We start from the raw sequence: 7,408 nt of genomic DNA, 5'->3' as shown, positions 1-7,408 counted from the left end.
TTCTATGTGTGTTCTGAATGTACTCTGTGATATACATGCTCGTCAATTAGATTAATCGTCAAATAAGTTAACTCATATAGGTTCCCAGTAATTGAACAAAAAATGTTTTAAGTCATTCGGGACCCTGTGCATGTTGTTTATATGAGCGACTGATTATTACCTGTTATATTTAGTATAGTCGACTCGATAAACGTCGTCGATTAGTTTTCTATAACTAATGGATCAAATGAGCTAATAGTTTCACATGACTAACTGAACCTTGTCACTGACCGAATGCCCGGCATCGTCTGAAATGAGTTTGTTTGCATTGCAAAATGACTGAAAAGGTTCAGTCCGGGGCAGTCCTGAATTTGAACTTTCATGAGTTCAAAATGCCCTGATGCTGCAATAGGCAGGGCAGTAATAATCAAGGCTTAACAGGGGTAGTCTGGGGTTTGAAAAGAACAGAAAAGGCTTAGTTTAAATAAGCTGACAAGTAGGGTACTAAATTAGGATTAAACTAATGCCAATGGGGAACAAGACACAAGAGTATGGGTTTAGAATGAGTACTAAAATAAGCCCATAATCCTTGATTAAAGAATAAACCAGGCGTGGGGAACAAATGGCTGGCACCAAAAGATGCTTATGCATGGGTTTAAAGGGAATGGGCAGTCTGCAAGTGGGGGGATCCAGGCAGCTTAGCTGCACTGGGTCGTTTGGCTTATAAATAGGCCATTTCATAACTTAAAAAGGGCTGGACTTTTTAGTCTCCAGAAAGGAGAAAACAAAAGTGAAAATTTTCAGAATACTTTAACTAAACACTGCCCAAAACTACACAAGGAACTAAGTTGGTTGAGCTGTTCTGGCCAAGTCAGTTATTCTAACTAGGGTCATTACTGTTCCGTTAAGAGAAGGCTGTGTGTTTTCTGCTGTGATTGTTACTATACTGAGTTTTTCTGTGTGCTGTGGATTGAGTTTTAGCCTTCTTGATTGTTGGAACTGTACTGGGTATTTGCTGAGTTTTGTGGTTATTGGGTCTTCTGTTGCTGTTACATTTGGTATCTTGGGTTTTCGGTTGGTTCATTGCTCTTTTTCTGGGATTTGTCTGTCTGATGCTCAAGCACCTGTGGGCTACATAGTTGCTGCTGGTTGTGTTGCTGTGTTGTTGCTATCTGTTGTTGCTGTTGGTTACTTGCTGCTGATACTCTTTCTCTTCCTTTTCTTATTGTGCAAACATCCAGGTACACGACTAATACTGTCAATGTAACTTGAAGTTGAGTATGAATGCAAAAAGAGAAGAATTGAAGATTGTTTACTTTAAGCATAGACTGTTGTATTGAATAGCATGTAATGCATGATAGTTTACATTTTGTTTGGATACTGAAGGCAACTTGCACGCCTAGTAAATATCAATGTATGGGGATTGAATGTTAGTTGTATATGTATGCTGTTAGATAAATATTCCTAATGCAGTAGGTTGTATCCCAGACTTAGGTCTAAATTGTGTAACATACTCTTTAATGTAGGCCAGGCATGTAAACTATCCACTACTAGTATAGTTCTTCCCCTTTCGATAAATTGGCTCATATAACTGTTTAAACCATACTTTAAGACATAGAACACAGAGCTTGCAATCTCAACCTCACAAAGGTTGAGCCCAAGTCGAGCAAATCAAGCAGGCTCCTAGCGAAAAATAGGGGCCTAGGCCCAACCGCTACTGCTTGGGTTGGGATTTGGGACCTTAATATTCGTTTGGATGATTGTGTACGTAGTCGTGCTTCTGATTTTGCGCAAGTACTCAGAATTCTGTTATAGATAACTTGCAAGCATGCAATTAATTAGGACTATCTATTGTTTTCGATTAGTAGAGATAAACGCGACAAGAAACGTAGTTGCTATAGGATACCCTTTTAAAATAAGGACGAGATGAGCCTCGACAAATAAATAAAAAATGCGCAAGCTGCGGGGCCCTCGTTAAAAGTATATTATCGAAGCATTCAGTTTCCAGGATGGGTCGTTTAGCAAATCTCACGGCCCTCCCAGAATAATAACGCGATAGTCTCTTTAAGCGCGTACTTAATAATGTTATCTCCTTAAACTCGGGTGCACATTTATGTGACCCAAATCCAATTCTCAACGGAGTCGAAATGTATTTCTAATCACGGGTACATTGATTGTGACGTGGTTCGAGATGCGTGTCCATGACGTTGCAAATTCATTTTAAAAAATAAGAATGAGATGAGCCTAGCTGAATAAAATACAAATTGCGGGGCCCTCAGTAAATATTTGCTTTAAAAATTGTTTAGACTTCGGGATGGACCGTTTAGTAAAATTCCACGGTCCTACCCAAAATAAATACGCTAGTCGCTTTAGGCGCGCCTTTAATAAATTAATTTCCTTAACTCGGGTGCACATTGATGTGACCCAAATCCAAATCTCAACGGAGTCAAAGTGTGTCGACGACCACGGGTACATTGATTGTAACGTGGTTCGAGATACGATTTTATAACATTGCAATTCTTGATAAAAATAACAGTAAATGATAAAAGCGGTTGGAAGATAAAATTTGCACATAAGTTCATATTGTATTTTAAAATCAGATAAATAAGCCAAATATAACAGTTGAGCGACCGTGCTAGAACCACGGAACTCGGGAATGCCTAACACCTTCTCCCGGGTTAACAGAATTCCTTATCCAGATTTCTGGTACGCAGACTTGTAATATAGAGTCATTCTTTTCCTCGATTCGGGATTAAAATTGGAGACTTGGGACACCCTAAATCTCCCAAGTGGCGACTCTGAAATAAATAAACAAATCCCGTTTCGATTGTCTTTTAATTGGAAAAAACTCCCTTGCGCCCTCGCGGGTGCGTAAAAAGGAGGTATGACAACCACAACACAATGGTGTGTCTGAAAGAAGAAATCGAACCTTAATAAATATGGTGATGGGGTTCACTGATCTTCCAATAAATTTATGGGGATATGCTTTGGAAGCAGCAACATACTTACTTAGTAAAGTTTTCACTAAGTCAGTCTTTACAACACCATATGAGATATGGAAAGGATGTAAGCCTAACCTTAAACACATTAAAGTTTGGGGTTGTCCAACTTATGTTAAGAGACCACAGTCTGATAAATTTAACTCAAGATCTGATAAGTGTAGGTTCATTGGGTATCCAAAAGAAGCAATGGGATATTATTTCTATCACCCTTCTGACCAAAAAGTGTTTGTGTCTAGAAGAGCAACCTTTTTGGAAAGGAAATTTCTTTTGGAAGAAAATTATAGTGGAGAATTAGAACTTGATGAAGTTCAAGAAACTAATGAATCAACACAAAATCAAGATCACGAGACACAAGTTGAAGAACCTTTATTGGATGTTTTGAAGTTGACAAGGAAGTTTCCATCTTTAACGGTTGAAGTTCAAGAACTAAATATAGTTCAAGAACATGTTAATAAACCAGTTCCAAACCAAATTAAACAATAATCAAATCCAGCACAAGGTGAACAGGTTGTACAAGCACCTCTTAGAAGGTCTACACGAGAACGTCATGTACCAAGTATAAGATAATGTATCAAATGAGGTTGATCATAATGATGATGACCCTAAGACCTATAAAGAGTCTATACAAAGTTCTGATTATGAGAAATGGCAAAAGGCCATGAAATCCGAAATGGAATCCATGAAGGAAAATAAGTATGAACTTTAGTTGAACCTTCAAAGGATATAAAACATATAGGTTGTAAATGGGATTTTAAGAAAAAGATTAGAGCAAATGGAAAGGTGGAAACTTACAAAGCCCGTCTTGTTGCCAAGGGATATCATCAGAAAGAAGGAGTCGACTATGACGAGGCTTTCTCTCCCGTGGCAATGCTCAAATCAATTCGAATTTTGCTTGCTATAGCAACATACCATGATCATGAAATATGGAAAATGGATGTGAAAATAACTTTCCTTAATGGTGAGCTAGAAGAGGATGTGTACATGACATAACCTGAAGGTTTCACATCTTCGTCTGATCATAATAAAATTTGCAAGCTACAAAGATCCATTTATGGACTAAAGCAAGCTTCTCGAAGTTGGAATATTCACTTTAACAAGACAATTGAAAAGTTTAATTTTGTTAGATGCGAAAAAGAACCTTGTGTGTACAAAAAGGTTAGTAGGAGCACAATTATATTTTTAGTATTGTATATTAATGATATATTACTATAGAGAATGACATACCGGCATTTCAAAATACCAAGATTTGGCTATCTGAACAGTTCTCCATGAAAGACTTGGGAGAAACAACTTATATATTAGGAATAAAGATCTATAGAGAAAGATCAAGGAAGCTGCTTGGATTTTTCCAGTCTTTATACATTGATACCATTTTGAAAACATATAATATGGATAATTCCAAAAGAGGTTATCTACCGATAGGCACTGGAATTACTCTCAGTAGAGAGGATTGTCCTAAAACACCTGAAGAGAGAGAACGCATGAGTAGGATCCCATACGCTAGCGCAGTGGGAGCTATCATGTATACCATGACATGTACACGTCCTGATGTGGCTTATGCACTTGGAGTGACTAGCCGATATCAGGCAAATCCTGGTGAGGAACATTGGAAGGGGGTAAAGACCATTCTTAAGTACTTAAGAAGGACTAAAAACCAATTCCTCATCTATGGAGATTCTGAGTTGAAACTTGAAGGTTATATTGATGCAAGTTTTTCTTCAGATAAAGACGATAGCAAATCTATTTCTGGTTATGTATTCACCTTAAATGGTAGTGCAGTGAGTTGGAAAAATTCCAAGTAAGCTACAACAGCTGATTTAGTGACTAAAGCAGAATATATAGAAGCTAGTGAAGCTGCTAAGGAAGTTGTATGGATGAAAAAGTTCTTAACTGAACTTGGTGTGGTTCCTTCGATAGAAGGTGCAATTCCATTGTTGTGTGACAATACTGGATCCATTTCTCAAGCAAAAGAACCAAGATCACACCAAAAATCCAAACACGTTTTGCAGAGGTATCACTTGATAAGAGAGATCATTGAACGTGAAGATGTCGAGTTTCAAAAGGTTGATGGAAAGAAAAATGTTGCAGACTCGTTCACTAAAGCTCTTGGCGCAAAGGAGTTTGACAAGCACAAGTGGAAATTGAAAATGAAGTACAAGAGCGATTGGCTCTAGTGCAAGTGGAAGATTGTTATGGATATAGTAAATATGCCCTAGATCCAGTCTCATATTTGATGATTTGAACATATTTTTGTGAATGTTATTTGATATAAAATATATGTGGCATTTGATATTCTTTTATCATTGTTATTAATTGCTTGATTAATTTGATAAGGTCCTTGATTAAATTTTGTGACTTGACATTGTGATGGAGATCGTGATAATGAGAGTGAATTTTCTTATAATTTAATCTAAATTTATTCTTGATCGTAGGATTATTAATTTGGACATTAGTAATCCGGTTAGATCAATATTTATGTGATTGTCTTTATGGGATAAAGATGAGTTGATCTCATTAACTAAATCACATAGATAGATGATGCATATATCGATATGATTATTGAACTGACTCATTGGATAATTCCTAATGGTTAGAATTACCACAAACTGTCAATAGGATATTCTCTTGAAGAATGTGATGTAAAAATTTCTGTTGGCCTGCGATCGACACAGTAATTGACAAGTTATTTATTGTGCTTTGTTACTAGACACTTATGGCCCTAGGGCGATAGTTGAAAGAATATTGGGTATGATTAAATGCTTGTAGAATTAATGATTGATCTAGACATCTATGGCCCTAGGGCGATAGTTGAAAGGATATTAAGTACGATTAAATACTTGTAGAATTAGTGATTGATCAAGATGGAATCTGTCAACTCTTGGTAATGAGTTTAAGCTCCATGTTGTCATGAATTATAAACGATCAAGCTAAGACCTTGGCCAGGGAAATTGAATGAAAGAAGAAAAGAGTTTCTTAGGTCATTCAATGGTTGATTATATTTGACATGAACACATAGTTGGTCGCCTATTAGGATTTGATAATTGAACCATATCCTAGGGTGACCCAGAGTTATAAGGAGAAGGAATTACTACATTATTCTTCTACTGGTTCTTAAGAGTAAATTGTATACTTCATTTTATCTGGTCGTTAAGGAGTGTCGCTAGACGCCACCCTTGATTAATATATTGATATGATCAATTTACTACCGACTTAGTATTGAACCTATGGAGTCGCACATTAACGAGTGTTCTGATCTTTGCTAGAAGATTAATTATTTATTGTTTGGTAATTAAATTAAAGAATTTAATTAGTCAAACAAATTTAGTTATTAGTCCAAATGAAATATTATTATATTCTTTACTAGCACAAAGGATATAATTAATATTGTGAACAAATTGAAGTTTTCTATTTGGAATAGAATATTAGATTATATCTCTTGGTTAAAATATATATATATATATATATATATATATATATATATATACACACACACACTTATTTCATATACAAAAAATGTTATATCAAATATTAATAAAAAGGTTTGATGAAACTTTATTAAGTGAATTCTAATTGAAATTTGGATTCACGTAAAAGTCCATAAAAGGACATCCGACACCTCAAATTTGGTTTCCTGGTTTTCAATAGAAAATTCCAAATGTTTGGAATTGGACTTCATGGAAAGTCCATGTCATGAAACTCGACAGTACCGTTATCATTGAGAATGGGATTACGAATTCTTCCTACAAAATTCTATCAAGTTTATTTTTGGAATAATTTTTTACTCTAAGTAAATCATTGTCTCAATCAAATAGGAAAATGATTTGTAGGTGATGCTATATAAATGGTGATGGAGAAAATTTACCGCATTAGTAATTCTTGAAAAGAAAAATCACTTTGTGAAAGTGAGAGTGCAATACAAGCCAAGAGAGAAAATACCATTACAAAAAAAGTGTTTCTGTTCTTCTATCATTGAGTTGAGATTTTTAAGAAAAATTTCAGCACAAGTTTTTCGTTCAATTTGTTCGCGGGTTTCATTGATCAAAGAGTTGATAGCAAGGATCGATCTCAGTGTGGATACGCATAGAGTCTTTGCACTATCGAAGAAATTTTGAAACGACTTTCTTCACCAGGTACGTCTTAGATCCGATCTTTGACATGTAAATAAATTTTAAATATGAAAAGATCTTCCTCGGATTATTATTGTCTTCCGTTGCGTGTTACGAACACCTATATGCAATCCTTCATTTAGAATGTTGTAGACAATTAGGTTCCTATAGTGTTGGTTTTAAATGGAGAACTATGAGGAGCCAACCCTAGTACGAAAGGATTGAATTGGGCTAACTTATGGTATACCAATTGTTATGCCAATAGCAGTGCCGGTATGGAAAAATTGTTGCGCCGTAAGAAATCCTTTTCTATATATATAT

Source organism: Nicotiana tabacum, chromosome 8, assembly GCF_000715075.1.
Source record: "Nicotiana tabacum cultivar K326 chromosome 8, ASM71507v2, whole genome shotgun sequence".
In the NCBI taxonomy this organism is placed as follows: Eukaryota; Viridiplantae; Streptophyta; class Magnoliopsida; order Solanales; family Solanaceae; genus Nicotiana; species Nicotiana tabacum.
Note: the sequence above shows the minus strand (reverse complement) of the source record.